General features: G+C 41.3%; 1 protein-coding gene across 2 annotated transcripts in view; it reads left to right on the top strand.

The window, feature by feature from the left end:
* The window catches only part of PTK2 (protein tyrosine kinase 2), a 195,132-nt gene that overhangs the window by 23,741 nt on the left and 144,129 nt on the right, over positions 1 to 27,262 (top strand). The window contains exon 3 of one of the 2 annotated variants that reach the window (XM_068672731.1): positions 16,111 to 16,137. The exons of the other annotated variant lie outside the window; for it this stretch is intronic. The gene's annotated coding sequence lies outside the window, so the exon portion shown is untranslated. The remainder of the gene's footprint in view (positions 1 to 16,110; positions 16,138 to 27,262) is intronic. 2 annotated transcript variants of the gene reach the window in all.

Below are 27,262 nucleotides of genomic sequence, written 5' to 3'. Positions count from 1 at the left end.
AGAAGTAGGAGGAAAAATTTGTTTTTGGAGTTTCGGAGCATGCAATTAGTGGCATGTATGTGCCATTTATAACTTAAACTGGTGGTTGTTTACAGATTGTATTTCAGTCTTTTTTCTTTAAATATCCCCTGCTTTTAACAATATACATGTATAACGCACACTGGCTTTTATTTCATTATTGATATAATATGCATGCTTTGTAGATAATCTCTCTTAATATTATTCAATCCTGTGCTGGCTGCAAATGAAATATTGATTTTATGCATTGCTGTTTTTAAACTTAAAGGCACTCCTGAATTGTGGTTAATTGATCTTTAACTCCATACTTTAATCCACAGTGGTGCTTCTGGAAGCCAGACATCTTAATTACAAACTGCTTTCTGTTTTACAGCTGCAGTTCATGGGTTCTACTGATTGCAGTGATGTGAGTCTAGCTTGGTTTTGCTCTGCAAGTTGCTTTCAGAAAAGGTTTGGTATAAATATGGAGGGGGTAAAAAAGGACAGGAGAAAATAAGAAATAGGCAACTGCTAACCAGCTTTCTAAAGTGACACTGATGGTACTTGCATGAAACATACTTGGAAATGCCTCCATTATCATTCATACTGTCTATCTCATGAAGTCCAGTTTTCCAGAAAATTCAGAAATCAGATCTCAATTTTTTGGAGCTTTCCATCACAGATTTCAGTATTTAGCTAGTAATCAGAGCTACAGTCCGGTGCACAAATGTTCCCAACGTAGGTTTGTGCTAGCTGAGTCTCCCTCTCTCCACTTATAAACATGAATTAAACAATTGTCATCTGTCATTTTTTAATGAGGTTTTATCCCCAAAATAATAATAATACATTTGGGGGGTTGTTGTATGAGGCCACGTGAGTGATTTTAATCTGGTATTGCTCCTTAAAATATTTTGATGCATGTTCTTGTCTTGCTATTAATCAATGCTGCCATTGCTTGCCTTGCATTTGAAGACAGACCTATCTTTATGGGGTGCTGGGGTGGAGGTCCACTGGGTCTTGGTCATGCCATAAAATTCAAAAGCCCCCCAGGAGCTCTGCCTGGCAGAAGGCAGCAGCTGAGAAGAGCCGTGTGCTTGTCTCTGACTTAGGTGGGCTGATAAAAATAAAGGTAAAAGTTAATGTAACGCAATGAGGTTGTCTTAGTTCTTGAGCATGTAGAGTGGGGGTTGCCAAACAAGAAAAGTTTTTCTTTAAATTTTCCAGAAATAGATATGCTGGATGCAAGTCAGATAGATAAAGCTTGCCAAATTGAGCGCAGCGGCAGAAGCTTCCAAGCAGCTGAGCAGAGCTGTTGGTCTCAGGCCAGCAGCTGTCCCACCAGCATGCACCTGGGGTGTCCCCGTGGTATATTTGGAAGTTTGAACCAGGTGGAGCACTGGGATGCTTCTTGTAGAATCACTGAATTGTTTGGGATGGATGGGGACCCTCTGGTCACCCTTGTGGCCATCCCCTACCACCAATGTCACCACTAAACCATGTCCCTAAGCACCAGGCCCAACCTTTCCTTGAACACCCCCAGGGACGGTGACTCCACCACCTCCCTGGGCAACCCGTCCCAGTGCCTGACTGCTCTTGCTGAGCAGAAATGTCTCCTCATTTCCAACCTGAACTTCCCTTGGCACAACTTGAGGCCATTCCCTCTGGTCCTATCACTGGTTACCTGTGAGAAGAGCGGACTGAGCCACTGACCACAACCTTCTGGATGCAGCCATCCAGCCAAATCCAATGTCTAGTGAGAAGGTGAGCTGGGGGGAGATGCTCGTGAAGCAAGGGGAAGGGTATTTTGGTTACTGTGGTGGTGGTGAGTACACAGTATGCTGGAACTAATCCTTTATTAATCTGTTCACAACAGCTTCTCAATTTAAAACATGCTGTAGTTAGCCATTTTAAAGTAAAATTGTGCTGGAAACATGTGAGAAGCTCTTGTGGTCTGAGGTATCCTGTTAAGCACCATTCTATGCCATTCATTTGCATCTTAGTCTGTGTGTTTTTTATTTAATGTGGAGACTTTTTTCAGACTTTTTCAGTTTTCCTTCATTGTATTAAAATAAAAATCCACCATAAATGAAATGAACAGGACTTGACTACTGGTGAAGCAAGAATAAGCCTGAAATTTTACAAAGACAAGCGATGGAACAGGATTTGTATGGCTCTGTGTTGGTGCCTGCATGTTTGGTGCACTCATCTGAGCCACTCTAGACACAAGCAAAGGGTGATTTGTGCAGTGGGACAGGAGGAGGAGGAAATAACAAGCTGGAGTTGCTGATTTTAGAACAATCCTCAGGAAGGGAAAGCCTCAGGATTGTGTGCTTCAAGCAGTACCAGCTAGAGGTGTAAGACTGGTTAATAGAGAACTTGTAGGATATTGGTTTCAGGCTGCAGGTTTTTCAGGGAGACACGTAATTAATTGCACTGGGCTGTGTGTGAATTTGTTCGAAAAGATTCTGCTGATTCCAGCCTTGCTGGATGTGCTGGGGAATGCCTGCAGGCGCTGAGTGCCGGATCCGCTACGGCGATGGGAAATGTTGTGCTCTGCTCTCCTGCAGGTCAGTGTTGCCTGTCTTACCCCAAAGCCTTCTAGCCAAGATCTTTGTGTCCTGTGGGCAGAGGGAGAGGCTCCCTAAGGTTCCTTCTGGCCTCGTGACTCAGGAATTGAGGAGGAGGTAGACGGACTTCCCTTTGACTGCGTTCATGTGGCAGCGGGGTTAACATCCCTGTGACTTAGACCGAAAATAATGCTTTCATTCTGAGCTTCCTTGTTTGTTCTAGCTTTCTGTATCCTGTTATTAACAACTTGGGCTTTTTTTTTTTTTTCCCTGTGTGGTGCTGCGACAGAGAAATACAAAGTAGAAATTATTTCAACTCCAGTTCTGCGAGATATTGTTAGTGTACGCAGCCTGAAATTCCTTTGTGCTGTCAAAAATGCTTAATTTGCAGAATGATGAAATAAATATCAACTCTAGCAGAGCTAACACTAAAGTATACGCTGTAGTTCTTTCGTTTTCTCTCTTCCTGCATACCAGCAGAAGGTGGATGCGTTCAGGGGCTCCTGAAGTACTGCTCTCCTCTTGCAGTAGCCGGACGGCTTTGTGCCAGCACAGCTCAGCAGTTCTCAGCAAATTCAAGTTCATGTTCACTCTGAGCTTGACTGGCTCTTGAAAGAGCTTGCTTTGAAAATGTGTGGGTTTTGGGGAGTAATAATTACTGGGAAATTCAATAAGGTTTTTAATTTGGACCTCTAAACCATTTTCTTATTTATGTTTCAAGCTTGAACTTGAATGAGTTTCATTAGGATGACTTTTAGGGTGCCTTCACTGCAAAGTCAGAAAGGGAGGGTTGAAGAGAAAGAGATCTTGATGTCCTCAATGCTGCTTCAATATTTACTGAATTTTAATTTTTAATAAACCTGGCATATGTACTCTCCTATCCTCCATAAAGTGCAGGTATTTTTAAGTCTTTGAAATACTTTAATCTGCTAGGAATAAATAGCATTTCGTACGTGATAATGCAAAAAAGCAGATCATGACATAGTAAAAAGAAAAGTACCTTTTTTTAATGTTGCCAAGGTTAAATGTGTGTGAAACAATTGTCATTCTGTGCTTCATAATTGCTGTGAGCAGGTGTAATTCTTCCTTCTTGCTCCTGGTGAGATTTGGTGGCATCCAAGTGACAAGGCTGGGTAAGGAGCAGAGAAAGCTGAATAGATTCTTTTGCTGGTCTTTCTTGCATTATTAATTAATTATTCCATTATTCCTTTATTATGCTTCTGTAATTAGCTATTCAACTAGTTAATTTACTAATTAATTGAAAAGGAAAAGCTTTTTAGAGCTCCTTGAATAGCTTGTCCTTGTTAGGAAGATGCGAGCTGTTGTTCTTTTTATGTTGTTTGATGGTTGGCTGTTTTTTTGTTTTTTTTTAGGCGACCAGTGATGGGATAACCAATAAAATATAACATTAGTGAAGAATTTAAAAGTCTTATCACTGTTCTTTCTTGATGTAGCAGCCACAAAAAAACCTTTCATTTCCTACACATCATATTGTGGTAGGGAAGATGTACGTTGTGTTGTCTTTCATCCCTCGTTGCTGAGGAGAAAGCACACACCTTTTCTGTATGCTTCTTTGCAGTCTTGAATTTCTATCTTTGTATAGAAAACACTTGTTCACCACGACCAAGCTACACATGGCTGTACTCAGTGTGCTTATATAATTCAGATCTGCAGCCCTTCTCTATTTATCCTTCAAGGAAGACAAGATCTCCTTCTTGATGCCAATGTGTGTTCTAGCTAATTTGCTTGCTAATAAGGAATCATTATACGTCAGCAGTGTATATGATCAGCATTAGTATTGCATTTTACATATTAACTAAGCAAGTTCAAGAAAGACATAATTGTATGAGTGTATACGCCGTATGATCCCTTTGCACTAAGGGAGAAAAGCTGTTAGTGAAATATTTGACTAAGTACTCTTTAAGAGAAACAGTACTGTTTCTGAACTTCAGAAATAGTAAATTTTTTTTTGAATTTCCTGTTTTTTTGAATACTAGATAGAAAGTATTCAGAAACTTCTGAATTCTGAAAGTTTCAGAGACGTATTTTTTCTTCAAAATCAAGTCTAAATACACAACTCTGGTAGACAATTTTAAATAGACCTATAACACTCTAGTACTTCAACAGTTCTCAATATAAGGTAAGTTGGAGTTATGTAGGGACCGTAGTGATTTTTATAGAAGAAAATAATGAACGTTTTCCATGAACAGTACTCCATCAGGATTCCCCTCCCCGCTGCTGCCCTTCAGGTTGGCCTGCTCATTATTTGTGAGGGAAATCAGTCTGACAGCACCGAAGGCAGAAGTGTCCATCCACTTCATCGTACAGATAGCGGCAGGGCTTTCAGTGTTTTGGGGGATAATCAGATTAAATCCCCCCTTGATAGGTTTTTGGGGAGGATTGCAAGCTGATTCTCACCTGAGACAACAGGGATTTGGATCTGGAACTCGTTCAGTTCTGAGCCATGAGTTTATTCAATTTACCGAGGCCTGTAACCTACACTGGAGATATAAAATATATATAAACTAAGAGTTGTTTTTGTCCTTGTTCCATCTCCCTAATGTCAGCAGAGTCTGCATGGCATCAAATATTTTATTTGACTTGAAATACTGCCATCGTGGCTTGTGTAGGAGGCGCAGTCTGAGTTAGCTGCTGGGGAGGTAATTACAGCATCAACCCAAAAAACCCACAGCTTTTGTAGACCCAGGATTGAGTCTACAGAATGCAGAGTCTGTGGCGTGTCTGATGTTTATCTGCCTCCCAGGATGGTAGCGAGTCTTGAATCTTTCTGCAAGTATTTCTGGTGGTCTTAATCTGCTTCATGCCAGAGGCAGAGCGAAATAACGCATCCAATTTTGTCAAATTAACTTTTTACTGCGCATTGAAATTGATTAAGTAACGCGGCGGATTAAAGGGAGAAATACCATCTTCAATTGCATTTTCAGGACCGATAGCGTCTTAATGATGCCAAGCTGAAGTTTTTTCAGTGGGCTCATGGCTATGAGAACCCATTAATCATGCACGCTAGACTAAGGGTGCATTTTATTAGAAATAAATGGGCTTGCTCACTTGGCTGGTGTGAGTAAGGGCCACGTGTGGAAGTCGCTGCAAACAGAAGATGGAAGCCACACGCGTGTTGTGTTTTGTCAAGCCAACTGGGGCTCTCATTTGATCGTGTTCTTGCCAAGAACAGACGTGTTGGGGGTTTTCCTTTGACACGAACAACAGCGGCTTTCGAGCATCGCTTTCCGACAGCTACATGACAGAGCCAATTAGGAGAAGAAAGCCTGTCTCGTGTTGTGTACTGAAATCCTTCTGGCTGCAGCCTTGTTCCCCCCCCACCCCTTTTCTTCTTCCTAATCTAGTTTTCATCAGTCATCTCTTGGTGTCTTTGTCCTGGTGAATGTGTGTATTTTCTCGTCATGTTTCTCTGCGTGTAGGTCCTCCCTACCTCACCTGTCATCTTTTCTTTTCTTTTGCTGTCTTAATTTCTGCTCCATTTCTTTTCCAGCTGGAAAACTGTATAAAAGGTGACAGAAGCAGAGCTGAAGCTAGGGGAAAAACTTCTCCCTAGCATCCTCCTTACATGAAGGGGGAACCAACCTACACCAATGCAGTTAATATTAAACATAGCTCCCCCCAAATGGTTTTATGTTTTAAATGAATGCAGAGTCTAGATCTCAGACTATTATTTTATTATTTCCTGATTTGCCATCTTTATTTGTTTCACCTCTTTAGGATCTCTGCCTTTTTGGCTTAAAATAATTACGTATGTTTGTCTAACAATAGAAATAATAATGAAAATTAACATGAAAAATATTACCATATGTTGTCTAGTCTCTGACAAATAATTTAACCTAGATGGTTCTTGAAAGAACATCCCTTTCTTTGTGATCTAGGTCTTAGAAAGCTTCTTATATATATTTTATAGCACCAGCATTGCACCTTGCACCATGTTATGCCTCCAAACAGCAAAGTAGTTTGAAGGTTTGTATCTGTGTCCCTAGTAAGAAGTGCTAAGACTTGCTGAAATAACATTAAAGGAGTCATCCTTACTCCTGTGGTGGTAAATTTATTGGGAGCCTGTCTGGCACGCTGAGCAGACTGCCTTCAGTTCCCTGTTATTTTGTCTGTTGTTGGGACCTAAAAGCTGTTCTGTCTCACTGCAGGAGCGATTTCCCACTGCAAATGCTTTAAACCATGTGCTTGTGGAACTGCCCGTTCATTGTAGAGCTGTTATGCTTTGCTTTGAGAATCAGCTCGAAGTGTAGCTAAGGTTTTCTCTGTCCATAGCATCACCCTCAAGCTAAGTAAGCATCGGTATTCTCATTAAAATAGATTTAATTTCCTGCATTGGAGCAGGCTTCTGTACAGAGCAAAACTTTTGCAGCTGCCGTCAAACTTCCTTTGAATGGCTTGCAGGAATCCCACTGAAATGAATCAAAATCTGATTTTTGGCACTAGGTAAGTTGGTCTTTTCATGCATTAACTACACAACAGCCCTTTTTAGGTAGGTACAATGCATGAGCAGAGATGCTAAGCTGTTAAACTCCTGACAAACTGCTGTGTGTGTGTTCTTTCACTGAAACATTGTCTCTTAATTTTTTATTTTTTTTTACTTCTCCTTCCCTCCGTGCCACTTGCATTGATTTCCTTCAGCCTTCTTTCACTCCAGTGTCCTGTAACTTTAATTCTAGCTTCAGGAAAACTGCCGTAACAATGGAATCCATGTGTGGGCCATAGCCATGGAAACAGCATAATTTTACAGTGGTGGAACATGAAGGGAAGTGACTCTCCCAACTTTCGAAGAATTTAAGTCTTTTCCCAAAAAGAGAAAAAAAAAAAAAAAAGCCTTACAAAATGCCATTCCGGTACTCAGAAAAGAAATTTTAAATGTTGTTTTTTTTTGTTTTTTTTTTTTTTATGTTGTTGGTCTTTTACTCTAAATCTTCTTAATTGTTTTCTTGTTCTTGTAAGGATATTCTTACACATTGTTTTCTGGGATCTCTGGTTCTGGGGGAATTATTTTTGAGTTTCCTGCCTTGAAATACTTCTATCTTCCATTCTTGTTGTGACCTTGGTGTTCATTTCTGTACCCCAAAATATATTATTTTTCTTCCAAAGCATCTCCATACTTGTACTGAGTTCCTGTTATACCTGCAGCAGCTGTTCTGGCATGCAGTGCTGGTTTGTATTTTAGCACAAGAATTACAAAATCCTGTCACCTTTTGAAAATGCAGGTGACTTGTGCTGAAACACCGCATGTCAGGAGTCCATCATGTAAAATGACAAGGGAGGGAATTTTAATCATAGCAGGCACCGTCAAGCCTATGTTTAAAAAGAAAAGGTTGCACTAAACCTAGTGCTTTCAAGAAGAAACTCTCTGTAGTACAAATGAGGGGAGAGGTAGATGTGTGTAGAGTACAAGTCTGCTGTTTTCCCTAAGCTTGCCCGAGGGCCTGAATTGGTCGGTTCATAAAAATGTCGCAGGATTTCCACCAGGATTACGTGACCACAGGTCAGTGCTGGAGACGCTCCTGTTATATCTGAACCACTGCCAGCACACAGATGTCCCTCCTTAAACATCTTAAGCAGTTTTAAAGTTTCCTGGGCTTGTTCAGAGTTAAGCACAAACACATCTCCTTTTGCTATAAGCCACAAAAATATAAGATCATTCCTATAATGTAGCTGACCTACGCTCCAGATAGTGCTTCCAGTTCAGTAGGTATCTCTCCAGGTTAACCCTAAAGCTTGTGGGTGCCCTACATCTGCACAGAGCTGTGGTAGGGACTTCAGGACCACGAGAGACCCTGCTGGATGAGACCAGTGATCCTGCAGCCCAGCATCATGCTTCAGTGACAAAAAAAGATGCTGTTTAACCAGTGTGTGGATGCTCCAGTCCCTTGGAGCTCGCTGAGGCTACCAGTCTGTGCAGGCACTTGAGGAAGCTCACTGCCAGCTGTGCTTTTATCCATCTGAAGCTATCTCCAGCACTTCCTTCAGATGTCTTCTGTTACTCCTGTTGGCAGGATTTGATGAGCAGTGGTGCTGTATTGATGCACTTTCTCTTTTTTTTCCTTTCCACCCTTGCTTGTAAGCTGTGGCTGTACTCCATGTCCTTCCAGCAGGGGGGTCCCGGATTATTTTGTCTGTCCTCACACAGCAGCTGCTCCATCCCTTCCCTAAACCTTCTCCAACTCCACTATGCATTTTCTCAGGTGCAGAGGCCAAAACAGGCAAAATTCCTTATCGTTTGATATAGCAACATCTTTAAGTACCACGTTTTCAGTGCCCTTGCTAATGGTACACAATGCTGTACTGCCTTTTTTTGTTGTTGTTGTTGGCTCCTGCCCTTGTTGGAGCTGGTGATTTCAGAGAAAACAGTCAGCAGTGACTCAGACTTCCTCCTGCAGTTGGAGCTGCAGAAAGTGTAAGTGGTAAGTGTGATTGAGGTATTGCTCAGAAAATTTTCCCCTAGATGCATTACATCACATCTCTGTCGAAGTACATCTGCTACTTTTTGGGAACTCGCTTCATTTTGTGAGGTCCTTCTGGAGTTTCTTCCCGCTAGCATGGCATTTGCATACCCCCAAGAGCTTAATGGTGCCTGTAGACTTGCAGGTCTGTTATCCATCTTGTTAGGCATAAAACTAACTCTAAAGGGACCTGAGTCGTTATCCGTATCTCTCTTCACCATAGGCAAAAGAGTAGTGAGATAATCGAGAATAAATTCTTCACCCGAGTTGCTCTGTAACTCAGTAAGTAGTGCTGTTGATCCCACATTACGTTGTGTAAATTAATTCAAAGTTTCCAGGAGCGTGCTCCTTTAGATGAGGGCAGAATTCAGCTGAAATGAAGGAAAATACGAGTGGGTTACTCAGGATCTTAATTGGAATTTGGATATTATTTTTTTTAATTCAAAAAACTAGCATTCAACAACCATAAGCCAAGTGATTTAGGAGTGTTTCCTTCAGTGGGAGAGGGGAAATTGTTATTGGAAACTGTTGAAAGACTTCTGTAGATGCTGTAAACTAAGGAGACTAAACATTGCTTTTGTTTCTAAATCACAGTAGGTGAGAAGCAGAAGGCAGGTACAAGCAGAAGGTTGGGGGCAGTGAGAAGAATGCCACAGTTAATTAGCTCTGGATTTGTCAATTTGTCAGTTATGGAAATAAATATGAACTGAACACGTTCCTGAGATATAGGACAAGTTGACGCTTGTGTTTCTGTAATAGGATATTTTGCTCATGCATGATATTGTTTTAAGCTGTCTGAAGTATGGCAGATAGGTGGTGATGATACTGTAAATATATCATACCTGTTCTGTCAACCAAACAATCTCCAAAAAAGTTAATGTTCTGTGCAGTATGGCAGTTGGTCTTCTAATTTTTCCTTACCTTAATTTCATGTTGCATTCATGATTCAGAGACAACAGCTTGCATTAAAACTAATAAATGGTAAAACAGACCTTTCGAAATACAATACAGAATGTGCACATTTCCTGAGGAGGGTCTGATAGCGGTTCATTTTTGGCTCTTTGCTCATTAACCTTTTCAACAGACGTAGATGAAAGCATTAAGTCATTACTGCTGATATTCACAGTTGAAACAGGGATTTAAATGAACCTAATAAAGGATTACAGCGCAACCTGGGTGGGTCTCCTACGAAGTAGGGTTGAAAACAAAAGCCGTGCGGTTTTGTACACTGAATTTCCTCTGATTTGGTGAAAGGACAAAAAGAGCAGGCAAGTTGGGTGGATGGAAGAGTCTGTCCTACAGCATTTGGGTGTTGCTGTGCTTAAGGCAAACGCAGTAAATATGTCAGTGGGGAAAAACTCGATACTAAAAACACCACCTGCTTGCTTAGACAGTTGTGGGTGACACACAAATACTGTGTCGGGTACCGGTACCTGCAAATCAGAGATGCTACTAAAAGCAAAACTAGTGTGAGATCTGTAAGGATGATCAAAGGTTTAGAGAAATGGGAAACGCTTCTATGTCTTAGTCTGTGTAGCTAATGTAAAAAGAGTTTTCATTGAGTTGATCTTTAACCTAAAATTGCCTTAATGGGAAATGATATAATAAAGGGCTGCTGCCATTCAGCTCTGCAGACTGCTGAGTTAGAAGTAGGTTAGATTGAGGTTAGAAATAAGGTATGAACTTTTAACAGTGAACAAAAATGTATGGAAAAATTAACCGTTGGCTACTGTAGATTTTGCATGGGAATTTAATCATGTTGTAAAAACTACTTAACAGCTTTTCCTTACTGGATATGCTGCAAGAATGGATTAATCGTAGTTCCAGTGTCTTTGCCTGATGGATCAGATGGCCATGGAGAAATAAAAGAATCACAGAATATCCCAATAGGAAGGGACCAGCAAGTCTCCACAAGTCCAGTTGGATCATTGAGTCCAACTCCTGGGTCCCCAAAGGACCATCCAAAAAAAATCAGACCATATTTCTGAGAGCGTTGTCTAAACACTTCTTGAACTCTAGCAGGCCCAGGGCCATGACCACTGCCCTGGGCAGCCTGTCCCAGTGCCCGACCACCTCTGGGTGCAGAACCTTTCCCTAACCCCCAGCCTGACCCTCCCCTGTCCCAGCTCCATGCCGTTCCCTCGGGTCCTGTCGCTGTCCCCAGAGAGCAGAGCTCAGCACCTGCCCCTCCGCTCCCCTCGTGAGGGAGCTGCAGGCCGCCATGAGGCCTCCCCTCGGCCTGCTCTGCTCTGGGCTCAACTAAACAAGGGATCTTTTTATAGAAGGAAATTAAAGTTTTTTAGATATGACCTTCCCCTGGTGAACCCATGTTGGCTCTGATCAATGACTGTGTCGTCGTTTAGGTGTTTTTCACTAATTCCTTGAGTTAACCCCTTTTCAATAAATGCTTGAGCTTCACAACAAACATCAATTTACGATTTTAAGGTTGTTTGTGTTCTCTGCTTAATTGTGTACACTTTAAAAACGAAAACCTAGAGAATGAAATCTAAGCTTCATCAAAGATTAGAGGAGCATCCGTAAAAGAAGTCCTCTTTGCCTGTCAGCGAGCACTAGGAAGGGAGGCTTCAGAGCTGTTGAATGCAGCCTTTGAGGCACCATCGTGCAGGATCAGTCACAGGAAGGCTAAATGCTGAATACACATGTGTATTCCTAAACGATTTTGGTACTGGTAGGTAAAAAAGAAAATTGTATTTGAAGCTGTGGCTGCGATATTCCTCGTTCAGCTGGAGGGCTGCTTGCTGAAGGACACGTCCTGCTTCGCTTCCTGGAGCTTGGGAGCTTGTGGTCTGCGGTTCCTCGCATGCTGCGTGCTCCTCGCAGGAATGAGAGATGGGTTTGTGAACCGAATAGCTGAATGTATTTCAAGGGGATACTGTTAAGTTCGTCTGTTATTGCTACAGTAAAACGGGATTGAATTTCTTGTGGTCGTCTGCTTACCGCGGCGCTGGAAAGAGATCCATGCTGCAGCCTGGGCGAGTGCATGAGCCTCTGTCGTGGCCTGTGGAGCCATATTCTCATCTTACCATGGGACAGGAACACAAAGCTCACAAAATATTCCTGCCTTTGATGATTAGATGTTGCTCTTGGAAAGACGGATGTTAAATTGTGGCTCGATTTCCAAGAAAGCATTTTGCACTGCAGACTTTCCTCAAATGCATGGTTTCATTCAAAACATTTTTTTTATTTAAACTTTTTTTTTTTAATCTTTAAAAGAAGCGTTATAAATATATGAATCCCTTGGAGTAGTGGATATCATAGAAAACGCTACTTGTGACTGGATCAGCAAAGCCTGTTTGAGGACTGTACTGCCACAAACCATCCCAGCGGGTAGAGAAGTGACAGTCGTATTCCTTCTTTAAAATGAAGTCCTTCTGTGAATTCCTGTAGGTAATTGATTTACTTAGCAAGATTTTTGGCTGAGGAACCGTATTTCATAGCACCTCTAATATTGTTACAACTTCTTTCCTGTTCTATCACTGTCACCTGTGTGTAGTGTTACAGAAATAGTGATTGGAAATGATCTCTTGAGGCCATCTCCTTCATCCTTCCACTAGCTAGGATTAAAAACAGTTTTCCTTGAGAAGTAGCTTACCTTTGCTAGGTATATAAAGGCTGTTAAAAAAAAAAGTCTAAACTGTATTTTTCTTTCTGCCTATGTAATGACTGACAGTTTTTCTTTTTAGTAGCATGGTAAGTAAGAACATAAATGCAGAACGTGACTGATTTGCTTGGAAGTAGGAGTAGAAAGAGAAATACATGAAATCTGAATGTTTTTTAAATACACTTTGAAGAAAATATTTGGAACAGATGGGAATGTACGTTTGGCTTGTGTTACCCAGCTGTAAATGGGGTGCACGTGCCAGTTAATGGGCGTTCAGGAAACGAGTTGCAGGAGACAAGTCGGTGCAAACCTCCAGTGGGGGGGATCCTCACCGACAGGACAGCTCCTGGAAAAGGACAAGTGTGTAAGCATGATCTGAAATGAGTAGCTGGCTGAATGCATAGTCTGTTTGCTTCTCAGTGAAGTCCTTAAAGTGTTGTCAGAATCCACTCATCTTTTTTTCAATGTTAGATGTTAAACGAAAAACCATATTTGGAGAATAAGCTTAAAAAGTTTGAAGCCAGAAAAGATGCTGAGGAGACAGGATAGACCAAACGGTAAGATACATCATGGAAGTTAATCTTCAAAATCTGTGATGCGACTGCAACTAATAAAAATTCATGAAGGTAACAAAGGGAGTAACATCTACTGCTGTGGTTCCTGGGTGCACAGTGATCACAAAGCATGGAACTGCTTTGCAGTTTGCAATCAGAACAGTATTTGCTTAATTTTATGCTGTTATGAGTTGATGCTTCTTAGCAGTCACTGTTTTCCAGAGTTAGGATGCATTAGCCTATGGAGGACCTTGGGCTTGATGGAAATCTTTGAAAAATACAAGCAACTCGCTAAGTGCATTTATGCAATTTTCAGTTGATGGATGTGACCTTCAGGCTTCAATTTCTTTTGGCCTACTTGTTTTTAACTCTAGTGTGTGCGTGTCAATTAATCTTGGAAACCAGTCTCGTAGTCAGTTGTATTAGAAGAAGGTGGACTTGCAGGAAGCTGCTCAGGATACTTGTCCCGGAGGTGCAGCATCTCTTCGCTTATTGCATTTACAGGACTAATTTGTAGTGGAACCTGGAAGTACTAAATCATTGCAGTCGTGGACTTCAATATAGCAGCAGATCTGATCTGGTAGGTCCTAGGGAGGTCGGTGTCCTAGGGACACGCAGGTGCCTTCACACAGAGGAAGAAGCAACTCAGGTGCTGAGGACAGACACAGAAGTATCCCAAGCAATTGGTTAAGTTAAAAATCATGTGTGCGTCCTAGACACAGAGCTCTCCCTCGAGCTGTTGGAAATTGCTTGGCTAAGTTCAGAGAATGTAAATGAACGTTTTCCGCATATCTCTGTGTTATGATAATGTATTTTTCTGGCGGCCGTGTTTACCATTATTTTCTTGAGATCTGTTGTGGAGGCGCACGAAATCAAATGGGCTGCTTCAGGAGTAATAAATGCTGTGATAAAATTTTTCCAGTACATCAAGAGCTATGAGAAAACTTTAATGCAGCTTTTAGTTTTTTACGGTAAATTAAATTTTCGGTTTTCTTTGTAAATTTAAGTCTGAACAGAATTTAGAGATTAGTTTCCATCACAGTAGAAAAATTAAAATCAAATGTAATGCTTTCTGCTCTGCAGTCTTATTCTAGGTTATTTACTCGAGTGGCAAGGGTTGTGTGGTCTTAGTGACAAGCAGAAATTGTTTTGAATTATCAAAAAAAAAAAAGAAAAGTGGGGAGAAACTATCAAACCTCTATGTAAACAGGCAGGCAGAAAGGTGTGGTGTTTCTCTTGATTCGTTTAACTTTAGAAATTAATTGTAGCTTCAAGGTTTGTGTGCCAGAAGAAAGCTCCCTTCCTTGTACGCTGCTGTGTACTCGATGCAGAAGCTGTTGCAGGAGGCGGCTTGAGGCTTTTCCTTCCTGCAGTTCGAGCAGCTTCTTCCTGCCTTTCTCCTATCTAAAGGCATTTCTGACCACATCAGCTCATTTTGTTCACAAGCAGACAGCATGGTGAGCATCTCTTTAATGTAACTTAACTGACTTTCAGCCTTTTTGTTCTGCCAGAACAAAGCATGCAGTGTTGTCTCTGCTCTTTCGGGTGTCCTGTTGCTATTTTTATTTGGCATTTTAAGTGTAGTTTAGCTTTGTTTTGCTTCTTCACTGTTTCTCAGAGTACTGAAGTTCAGTTTCGAAATTTTCAGGAGGCTGCCTTTACGTTTCCTTTCCAAGTGTAATCCTCTTTGGAATTCAAGTTTTGTTGTTTTTTGCAGCTGCAAACGTGGAGTATAAATGAAAGTAAGCATGTTGTTAAGAGTCTGGCAGGGAGAGCAGGGCTACGTTTATTAAGCCTTGTTATTTCTTCTAATAGCTATCAATGCAGTGACCATCTGCCCTGATAATCTCTGAATTTGTTCCAGTTGCTTCACCTATTGATGAAGTTCAATTTCCACAGGGCTTTTGTACCCAAAACAGGGGGTTTATTACTCAATATTGTTGTTGCCTTCTGACCAAGCAACTATGTGGACCTTTTTTCATGGGCTCAGTTCAGTTTCTTAATTCAGTTTCTTTCTATTTACCCATATTTGTATTTATTTCAGCTTTCATTAACTCCTTGATGTTTCTCCCCGTCCTCATCCATACTGACTTGGAGTAGCTCTTGCTTTCTCATTCTGGGTGGGTTTTAGTTTCTGTTCTGAGCCTGATCCAGTCCCGTGGAGGGATCACACAGATCTGAGATGGCAGATGTAGGAAAACCAGGCAGAAGAAGTATAATGACTTATAATTTATTACCTGTTCGTGTATTTATATCGATGTCTACCCTTTTTAAGGTGTCATTTTTTAATATGGTCTAATTAGGGTCTGAACCAGTGGTTTTTGTGAAGTTGATTGCAGCTCAAGACAGCCTTGACTTTTACTATAAAGGTGTTCAGCAGCTGTGTCTTGTGCTAATGGCAAAGATCAGTCCTCCTTTCTTGTAATATTGCTTCTTGTGTTCCAAGCTTGTTTGTTTTTAAGGTTTCTTTGGTAAGGTTTTTATGGTCTTTTCTCTAAAGGGTTAAGAATAAAGCAAACAATCATGCCCTCTTCATATGCCAGGATTAACCCTGACTCTTCTAACGCTGAAATTACATAGGTACTAATAGAGAAATGCACATGTAACATAAATTTGTACGTAGTGACTGGTATTCTGCTGCAATAATTACCCTCACTGCTTAGTAGGGTCATCTTTATCCTTCAGTTAGGCGGGCAAAACATAATCTTGTTAATGAACAGGGTGAGACAAGGGGAATGCTTCTGACTTGCAGGTGGCGTGCCTAGCAGCTAGCAAATTGCTTCAGATAATGGGCTTTATTAAGCAAGCACAGCTTTGCAGAAAAGTGATTAGGCTGCTTCAGTTGCAGAGCTATTTTTCCTTCTGCTTCTAAATGTATTTCTTTATTGTTACAGATATTTCAAGACATTCCCTGCCAGCAGGTAAGTTCTCCTCTTTCATTTATGTCTTGATGTGACAGCAAGCAGCATTTAGAGGCTTGCTTGCAGTACAGCAGTGCTTTTATATAATCAGAGGATCAGTTCTTACCGGCCCTGGCATGGCACTTGGTCGTGCAGGGACCTGAGGTAATGCTAAGGTCAAAACAAAACCTGGTGAAGTCCAGAGGTTTTTACATTCAGACGGTGTATTTTGACAAGAGGAGGAGCTAACTCGAATATATGCAGTTGTTAAATATGCAAGTGATGTGGTTAATGTTTAAAACAGCACAGTGCATGATAAAGATGTCAGAACAACAGGGATATTGGTGGTGGTGCATCAGAGGGACAGCCTGCAGGGAGATGTGGATGGTGGTTTATGGTTGGCAGGACCCAGATGCTAACAGGGATGGGAAGGGCCAAGTTCACCCACCCAGGGTTGCTGGTGACTGTGGCAGAGCTGGAAATATTTTGTTGTTGAACCCTGTGTCTCACATCAGTGTTCTTTGTCCAAAAGTAAATAATAATAATTTGAAAATAGTAACAATTGGCTAGTGTTGTGGGCCCAAGTGTTTGCCATGGAGCTCAGGATGAGGGTGGTTTTTCATTGTTTGCTCTCACAGTTTTTCATCTGTGTTCCCCAACATGAGTAATTGAGGGGATAGCCTCAGTTTGAAATTTGACTTTTCCATTAACAGCATGGTTTTACTCAAAGCTGAGCAAGTTTTGGGCTGGATATTTGTTAAGCAGCCTGCTGTCCTTATTATTGGTTGGTGATTTTCCTAAGTATCCTTTGTGTTATTTCTTCTTGCTGAAGTATGCTTCATATCTATCCTCAGAGTGTCTTTTTCTAGTGAGTATCTGAAATGCAGTGGTATGTATGTGTTATGTATATTATTTGGAATCTGCTCTGGAGGTACCTGTTTTTTCCTATTTGAATCAAATGACCATTTCAATTAAAAGCTTGACAAGTAATCTCTGTTGTACAGTCTTTCCCCAAGAACTTGAATGTGGCTGCTCTGAGAAAGAATCGTGCTTGCTCGAAGCAGGAAAGAGAGCTCTAAATCTGGAGAAAGTTGTTTTCCTTTCGGGGAAGGTATCTTTAAAAGGATCTGAGAACGCTGAGAGCAGTTATCAGGAAGGCAAGTTCTCGTGGAGGACGCTGCAAAATGTTTGGTGAGGCTGGTGGCAAGCTCTGGGTATCGTGTTGTTCTGAGTTCCCATTTGGGACTCGCAGATTTTGTCTGCTGCTGTGGATCTGAGTCACATGGAGATTGTTCCTTTCAATTTGTGTATGTGCAGAGGGGTGTCCCAGTTGCAATTCGGAGTGCAATTTTTGCTGTGACATTGAATACTGATAGAGGGCAAATAATTGCCCAGGATTTTGAAAAGATAACCTTTTTCTGTGGCAAGGTATGGGGATTTTATATAGGGCAGAAAAGCTGTACAACATAGGTTGACAAGGGTTTAACAATTCTCACAGGTAGGGAAATTAAGGGAACTTGTTTTAAAAACATACTTAAAGTATTGTCAGAAGAAAAGAGTGTGTGGAAAGGAGTCCCACAGAGGTCTGACTTGTGCTGTGGTATTACAATAGCTTCATTAATGGCCATGATGGTGGACTTAATGTGCTTATTCAATTCACGAGTGACAGCAGTATAAAAAGGGCTACAAGCACTCTGGATGATGGGATTAAAACTCAACAGAAACTTGACAAACCAGAGAAATAGAATGAAAGATGCAATGCGTTTGAATAAAGATGAGGTTCTGCATTTAGATGGGAAGCTTTAATTGATGTTCTGTCACCAGAACTCATATTTGCAGAACTTCATTTTCTTCTCTGTGTGCCACTTTTAACAGATGCTGGAAGAAATGCTCTCATTTCTGCCTCCTGTGTTTTAGCACTCCAACTTTGCATCGTGCAAGTTTTTTGGGTGTTTGAAGACTTTTGCAGTAGCAAGGAGGTCTTCGTCACAGTGTCTCGTTTAAGGTTGTGTTGCACGTAAGTTTGTTGTGGTCAGTGGTATACCAAAGTCACCCAGAAAACTTCCTTTTTGCTTTGGTTTCGTAACAAACTCTTGTGGTGTGAATAATTGCTTGTGTGCTGTCGAAGGTATTGGTTGACTGGCTGCTGGTTAAATCATTACTAGGGAGTTGTCCTCCCCGAATCTGTGTCACTGCTTTGAAGCCTAGGTAACTCGGGTGTTTTATTACCTTTTAACAGAGTCCACAGATATGATCGTAGAGGGTTTCTGCAATGTGAGCCATTAGGGACTTGGAAGGAAATGTGCTAAAATATCCTAATTTCAAAGCCAGGTAGAGAACAAAGTATTCTTGTCTATGTGTGAAGCTATCCTGGAATACAAGTGTGTTCATAGTATGCCTGGAGGAATGAAAGGCTAGCTCCCTTTGGTAAGTGCAATTAAACTTTTGTCCGTTTGGCACTGTTGGAATTAAAAATAATCCCTCCTGGATTTTATTCCCCTCTGAATTTAAAACAGCTATAGTATTAGTGATGTAGGTGGCTATTCTTAAGCCTTGGTCCTTTGTTCTTGATTCTGTAGTGCAAATAAATATTCATTACCAGAATCAAGAAATAGTAAGAGAGAAATTGTGTATTAAAGGACTACATCAGATAGTTAGAGAATATGACAAAGGAGCATATACTGGGTTTCTGGTTGGAAACGGAGTGAAGCATTTTCCCAGAATAGAATCTTAAATGCAGATGTTCTCTCCTTGAAGACTTTCTCCTTCAGAGATACTCTTGAGTTGAGTAAAGCATTGTTCTCCTAGTGTAAGGCATTGAAAAATTAATAGGTGTAGCTGAATTCCAGAGGTGCAGTATATTTGAGGTCTGTCCAATGTTTTTTGGGTGGATTTTGTGATGTACAGCATAGAATTTAGGTGAGTACCATCCACACACAGTCGTCATCTTGAAATACTAAATGGCTTTGGGACTAGCTTTAGTTCCATGTGACCAGGAAAAAAAAAACAAATAACTATGAAAATGAATAAAGTTGAATCTTCAACTCAGCCTAACAGTGTTGCTCTTCCTGAATTAAAAAAAAAAAGTCTTCTGTCATTTATTAGTTTATTCCTTCTTAGAGGAAGCCTGCTGGTGATCCCTTTAGTTAAACCAGATTTATCCCCTGGAACCCTCCATAGAAACACACGGCCTCAAAACAACCTGCTGCTGCTTTTTCTGTTAGCTACCAGCTAAGAGGCAGGGTGTTTAATGCTGTGCTGTGTAGCTGGATCTTCCTTATCCTAAATCTATACCTGCTGCCTGGTAAATTTGCATGTAGCAACCTGAAATACAACCGTGCTTTTCAGACTAGAGATGAAAAACAAGCAGGGATACTTTCTATGATGTTACAAGATGGAAAATTGAAAATCAGTTGAGCAATAGCCAGATGAAGTTGCAGTAGCAAGAACTGACAAATTGATGAAATGCAGAATTTTTAAAAATAAATGTTCCCGCTTAATACAGCGGGTAATAAATTCTGCAGCGATTATTCATTCAGCTGAGAACAAACTCACTAATATTAGTAGAGAACTGTTGTTAATGTCCCTGTTTAAAGCAAAAAATGAATGACCAACTGTAGACTCAAAAGTAAGTATGAAATAGTGGCCTTTTGATTTGTCCCTTCAATTCTAAAGAAGTGAAAGCAAACTGTGCTAGAGATTGTGGGCAGCTCCTCTCGCTGCTCATGTCACATTGCCTGTTGTATGGTGCCTGAGGGGGTATGCAAGGAAACCTGCATCGTCTGTTTTATTACAGGTGTAGTATTTTCAATAATACCTTTGGAAAATCAGGGTTTTCTTCAAGGATTTTTTGAAATTTTTAATCTAGATCTCTGCTTCTTATCTAACAGTATTAAATTCACTAAATTAAATACAACAGTATTAACATCTTAAATGTATTTTTTCATGTTTGTGATATCTCTGGTTGTAATTTTTACTTTGTGTTTAGATGAGGCACTTATACAAATGAAAAAATAAGGAATTAGCAGTTTTCAGTCTATAAAAAGCTAGTGCTGTCAAGTCAGAATAGTTGTCTGCATGCCCCTTGAAGTTTGGAAGTCCCAAGAAAGCTTTTTCTTCTTTTGATACAAGTACACTTTATAATTTTAATTCTTTCTCCACCATTGAGGAATCTAGACTTCCAAATAGTGTATTGTAAAACTCCCACGCCTTCTGGATGAGAACTATTGCTGATAAAACTTAATTGTCACCTTGAAGACATTTCCTTTGCCTTTTGTATGCTAAATCTTCCTTCTTTAAAATTTTGCTGTGTACTTCTCATAATCTAATTCTCTGTGCTCATGTAATACCTTTTCCTACTGTTATATACCTCTGACACTTGGTAAAACCATATAATCTATCCTTTGCTGCAGTTAGGTGTCTGGCTTCTTGTGCTGAACACTTCTGGGATGTGAGGAGAAGACAACAAAAACTTCGAAATTCAATATTTGCAAGCCTCTTTAATGAAACTTTCTATGCTTATTTTGACTGCTCTTTTGACACTGCCCTCTCTCACCCTTCCCTTTGCCCCCATCCATATCTTGTAGCGCTGGTCCGAACAATTCAAAAGCAGGTGACTTAGTGTTTCTTCTTTGTCCTTTAGAAAATGTTGTTAATCTTTTATTATTTGTGCCTGGTCTCCACCTGGACTTTAAGCTGCTGGTCACAAGCTGTTGAGTCTGACAGACTGGACTGATTTCAGTTTGTCTCACTGTCCATTTATTTCGTCCATGCTCCATCAGTTTGTCGACAAAGATGTTGTCAAAAGGAGGCAGTGCTGAAAGCTTTGCTGAAGTAAAGATAAACAACATCCTCTCGTCCACCAGGCTAGCCCATTCATCATAGAAGTCTATCAGGTTGGTCAGGAATGCTAGACCTCCATCACTTGTGCCTGGAAGCTAGCAACATACTCCAGAAGCCCTTGGGATCTGTTGTACCCTGCTTCATTGACCCTTCAGCAGATACCAGGGTGGTGAGTCCCCCGTGGTAACCAGGGCCTGCTTTTTCCAGTTCTGTCCTTTCACATCTCCTGCCTCACTCCTTGTTTGATATCCTTGTTAATCAGTTAACCTGGATATCATCTAGTTATCATCTGTGCCCTCCATCATTTCTAGTTTCAAGCTCTTAACCAGGCCAGCCTGGTGGTAAAGATGATTTTGCCTCTCTTTGTAAGGTGGATCCCTTCTCTACCAAAAAGCCTTCAATCCTCAGAGAGGATCCCAGCCAAAACCCTGTTGCCAACACCAGCTGTGCAACCTTTCGTTGACCCACAAGATCCATCTACCCCTCAAGCCCATGCTCTTCTCAGTAATATCAAAAGAGACAGAAAAGGACAAGCACTTGTAGCATCAGTAAGCTAGGGGTAGCCTTATATGTAATTATCAAAGCTAAATAATTGATTTCTGTTTGCAAGTAAGTCTGTAGTTTATCAGTGATGCTAAGGCAGTAGTTTATTATTCCCTCCTGAAGACATTTCATCAGCAAAATGCTGGTGAGCATTAATTCGATATTATTTAGATGTGACACTATCACTTCATCAAACCAACCTGAAATGCTACCAAGGCCTGGTTTGCTTATTTTGAGGTTGATTTAGGGTATTGCTGGCTTTGTTATAGCCCATGAAGATACAGCGTTACGTAAAGTTAGTTAGAAAGAAAGAGAGAATCTTTCTTTTGTAACAGGTTGTGGAAAGGGGGAAGACTATCTGCAATGGCAGATCTAGGAATCTTAATTTTTAAAAAAAAATGCAGGATAAATATTAGTTGCTGCTGCTTCTCATTTAAAATGTTGGTTCGGTAGAGGTCATTTAGAAAGTAAAGTACAATAAGCCGGTGTATAAAGTCTTGTTTTCAATGTTTTTTTTTTTGGCTTTGGAATTTATATTGGTATTTATATGTTGGTGCTGTATATTCTGTGAATGTAACTTACGTGCCTCTGAGCATGCCAGAGTTTTACTAAACAGTAAGAAATTCTATGTATGGCTATAGATGTAGATAAACTTAGTTTTTGAAAAAGAAAAGCTTTAAAAAAAAAAAACTTTATTCATATAAATACTTCCATAAGAGATTATTAAACTGTGGTATGTGTAGTACCAGCAGTGCAAAAATGTAGTTTAAGAGGCTCTTCCACCTGTGTGTGGCAGCCAGACTGTACTCGAAGGTTATGTTTGGCATCTCAGTCTTGCACTGAAGGGACAAAAGAAAAAGACAGGATAGAAGAAAAAAAGGTTTCAGTGTAGGGTATTGAATTTGGGGCATAAAGTCAGGAGAACTGGGAGTAGTGCTACACCCCTAGTCATTGGTTTAGTTGATGCTCAAAGTGAAATTCGATACGTTTATCACTTGATTAATGCACTATGACAGGACTGCATGAAAATGTAGGGAGTAGGAGTTGATGACGTTAAAAGTCCTTCTAGTCCTATGCTTCGTGTTCCTGTAAACATGAGCAAGCTGGCTTAGTAGTCTGATAACTTTAAAAAAGCAAACAATGAAACAAAACCAAAGCCTGCAGCAGTTGAGCACGTTTCTGCAGTGTTTCGTGTCTAGCTCCCAAGATTTTGGGGGGACACAGTTAGGATTGTTCTTGGATTGTATATGCCATGTACAAAGCCAAAGGGACGCTGCTGAGAGTTATTCAAGTGGCATACTTTATCTGGATCTAAAGCAGAATTTTGTCTGGACTCAACCAACATTACAGAAACATGAGATTTCTCACATTTCTGCAGGAAAAACTGGTTTTTGGCCTCAGGGGAGTAGCTGTATGAGTGCTGTTGTGCTTCTCAGAAGTGAAGGTTTGCCTCTGGTAGAAGTGGAGCTGGTGCACTCATTTCAGTGGGTACCTTTGCAAAAACCTGACCGAGCATCCCTGTTCCAGCTTGATGGAGCAAACCCTGCCGGTATGAGACATCCTGATAGTAGCAGAGGATGTAAAAATTGTTTCCCATTTTGTTACGCATACTGTGTGCTAACAGTGAACTAATTTCCAGTGCTATTTTAGAGCATCAGCCAGAGGGAGTTGCTTTTAAATGGAAAGATTGGCCGTCGTTGCTCTAAGAAGTGCGTGCCTGCTCATTTACCATGGGACATCATACAGATGCAAACTGTAAGGGAACTTCTTAAGGCTGTTTGGTAAGGAGTTAGGAACTTAAGGGATGTGTTTGTTGTAGGGAGGGATTTTCTGAGTTTGAAAAAATTGTTTGAAAGTCAAGGCAGGAGGTAGTTATCTGAGAGAACTGAGAGAAAATTCACCTATCACCTTGAAGGAAAAGGAAAAAAAAAAAAGATGTAGAAGCAGAGCCAGCCTTGCAAGTGGAGGACGGTGAGCTATTCAGGCATTAGGGTATGGTGAATGAGAGACCGTGTTGCTTCTTTACAAGAAAAAACATTCGGTGGCAGCTGCTGAAAGGGTCTTGTTATGGTGCAGACCACAGTAAGAAAAACATGAAATTCTGAAAGCTGAAGAAATGAATAGTTGCAGTACATAAACATATATACTTTATCTTGCAGCACCTTTATCTTATGCTTATGCCATAACACATTTACTCTGTTTTTAATAAGGCTACTCCATAGAAAAGTGCAATTCCTGCTAATTTCTGTAACCACTTCAACTCTTGTAATCCTTTGAATGCATGGAAATAATGCACAGAGCAGATTTCTCTTAAACCACACACCATGTGGGTTTCCTGTCCAGTTATATTTGCATCTCATATTGTAGTGCTCTGCTGCAGAGGCAACCGAGATGACTAAACCTTGATACATTTTTCAAGATGTTACTTTCCTTTTTCCTCTGATAAAACTCAAAAGTATGGGAAAGGAGCATCCTCCGTATCCCTCCACTTTGTCAAGAAGATGTTGACGTAATCTTTCTGGATTTCTGTAAAGCTTTTGATACTTTCATGCTATCCTGGACAAGGTGACCAGAATGCAGTTAGATAAAAGTGTAATAAGCTGGGTGAAGGACTGGCTGATGGGTCAGGCCCAGAGGATACTTGTAAATGGGGTAATGTTGGGATGGCGAACTGTTGCTAGTAGGGTTCCCCAGGGCTTCATTTCAGGACCAGTCTTCTTCATTCTTTTCATAAACAATTTGGACGAAGGAATTGAAGGTTTTTTGAGCAGGTTCATGGACAGTAACAAATTGGGTGGAGCTGTTGACGCTGTCGAGGGTGGTAAGGCTTTGCAGAGAGATCTGGACAAATTAGAGGGGTGGGCAATCGCCAACAACATGAAATTTAACAAGAGCAAGTGCTGGATTCTGCATCTGCGAAGGGGCAACCCTGGTTATAAGTACACACTGGGGAACAAGATGCTGGAGAGCAGCCCCACAGGGTGGGATCTGGGGTTTTGGTCAACAGCAAGCTGAACATGAGCCAGCACCATACCTTGGCGGCCAGAAGGGCCAACTGTACCCTGGGGTGTGCCAAGCACAGCATTGCTAGTCCGTCAAGGGAAGGAATTGTCCTGTTCTGTACTGGTGTGGCCTCACCTCAAGTACTGTGTGCAGTTTTGGGTGCCACAGTACAAGATATAAATATAAGATATAAATACAAGATATAAATATAAAGATATAAAGCTGTTAAAGAGTGTCCAAAGAAGGGCGGGCTACAAAGATGGTGAAGGGTCTGGAGGACAAGGCGTATGAGGAGTGGCTGAGGTGCCTTGGTTTGTTGAGCCCCAAGCAGAGCAGGCTGAGGGGAGGCCTCATGGCGGCCTGCAGCTCCCTCACGAGGGGAGCGGAGGGGCAGGCACTGAGCTCTGCTCTCTGGGGACAGTGACAGGACCCGAGGGGACGGCATGGAGCTGGGACAGGGGAGGATCAGGCTGGGGGTTAGGGAAAGGTTCTGCACCCAGAGGTGGTCGAGCACTGGGACAGGCTGCCCAGGGCAGTGGTCATGGCCCTGAGCCTGCTGGAGCTGAAGAAGTGTTTGAACAGTGCTCCCAGACACACAGTCTGACTTTTTTGGGTGGTCTTCTGGGGACCCAGGAGTTGGACTCGATCATCCTTGAGGGTCCCTTCCTACTCAGGATATTCTGTGATTCTAAGATACCTGTGGAATTGGACACCATTAATAGTGTGTTTTAATGAGCCCTGAAACTTTCTTGGATATGCTTGCTATACTATCCAAGTATGTTAATACCTAAGGTTGTGATAGCAGCAAATATAAAGGAGGGGTGATGATGACGGTGTTACTGAAATAAGTATTCTGGAAATCAGGTTGGATCTTGTGTAGTTGTTTATATAAAATATTAGTTGTTTGTGTTTTTTTGTTCTGCAAGACCTGAGTTGGGAGTGGCTTGGGATCGTCTCCCAAAATACACATAAGCTTGTTTGAAGTAGAACATCATGGGCCACAGTGAACTAAGAGGAAAAACATTGCGTGGTTGAACTTTTATCAGACTTTGTTATAAGTTACGCCTTAAATGATCATAAATGAAAGGCTATATGAGAATTCCTGCTGATTGTTCCCTGGTCAACTATGCATCCTCCAAGAGGAGGACTAAATGGTTTTGTTAAACTTCTGAAACTTTAGGCTTTATGATACGGAAAGGTATATGGTTGGATATTAGAGGTAGTCTTAATGATTGAGGTTCTGGAAACATCAGCGATTGAATTACTGACATTTTTTTTATGTACGACTTGCTCTGTAAGGGTTTTAAGTTGAAATTTGGAGAACAGTTGTGAGCTTTGTTGAACGACCTGCCTCCTTCAAAGCCTGAGGGGAAGAAGTTTGTCCTTCCTATCCTCAAGACAGAAACAACTAGATATGTCATTTAACCTATGAAGATGACCTATTAAGATGTCAGTTTCACAGTTCCTTCTGCAATTTAAAAATTTTTACTGGGCCTTCATTTCAGAATGCTTAAACTTCTCTATCAGACATTTGACATTTGACAGCAAGTTGAATATGAGCCAGCAGTGTGCTCTGGCAGCCAGGAGGGCCAACCGTGTCCTGGGGTGCACCAAGCACAGCATCGCTAGTAGGTCAAGGGAGGTGATTGTCCCGCTCTACTCTGCGCTGGTGAGGCCTCACCTCGAGTACTGTGTGCAGTTCTGGGCACCACAGTATAAAAAGGACATGAAACTGTTGGAGAGTGTCCAGAGGAGGGCTATGAAGATGGTGAAAGGCCTGGAGGGGAAGACGTACGAGGAACGGCTGAGGGCACTGGGCCTGTTCAGCCTGGAGAAGAGGAGGCTGAGGGGAGACCTCATCGCAGTCTACAACTTCCTCGTAAGGGGGTGTCGAGAGGCAGGAGACCTTTTCTCCATTAACACCAGTGACAGGACCCACGGGAACAGGGTTAAGCTGAGGCAGGGGAAATTTAGGCTTGACATCAGGAGGGGGTTCTTCACAGAGAGGGTGTTTGCACACTGGAACAGGCTCCCCAGGGAAGTGGTCACTGCACCGAGCCTGTCTGAATTTAAGAAGAGATTGGACTGTGCACTTAGTCACATGGTCTGAACTTTTGGGTAGACCTGTGCGGTGTCAAGAGTTGGACTTGATGATCCTTAAGGGTCCCTTCCAACTCAGGATATTCTATGATTTTGTTCTCCATGTGCTGCCACCAAGACAAGACTTGTGATCTTCCTCTGTTTACACATTCACTGTTTTTTGTCTCAGTTTTTTTTTGCATAAAAACCTTAACACCATGACTTGGTTGAAAGGCATCAAATGGGATTGTGGAGACTTATGCCATAGGTTTTTTGGAAGTGGTGTTTGACAGCTCACTACTAGACAAGAGGTGAATTCTTGGCCTTGTCAGATGCTGTTACGTGCTGACAGCATTGCTCCTGTGACGTTTGGTAATGTATTCAGGTCACTGTCAGGTTTTTTAATGTTATGTCTACCATTGCAAGACACTGGATATTTATTTAATATCCCTTTCCCTAGATCATCTGAAGAAGGGCCATGCCCCAAAAAGTCATCAGCTGTATCACTTGGTCTTGTAGCTTTTGGTCTTGCTTATTTTAATTTTCATAACAGCATTCTTGAACCTGTCTTTGACTTCATTAAAACACTGCCTTTTTTGCATAGTTGTCCTCAAGTCACTGAATAAAGTTAATTAAGTCAGTTGAGTTTGGAGCTACAGTGAAGAGGTTGTATGGGTCT

This window comes from Anas acuta, chromosome 2 (assembly GCF_963932015.1).
Source record: "Anas acuta chromosome 2, bAnaAcu1.1, whole genome shotgun sequence".
In the NCBI taxonomy this organism is placed as follows: Eukaryota; Metazoa; Chordata; class Aves; order Anseriformes; family Anatidae; genus Anas; species Anas acuta.
The sequence above is the reverse complement of the archived record's forward strand: the minus strand, read 5'-3'. Positions and strand labels throughout refer to the sequence as shown.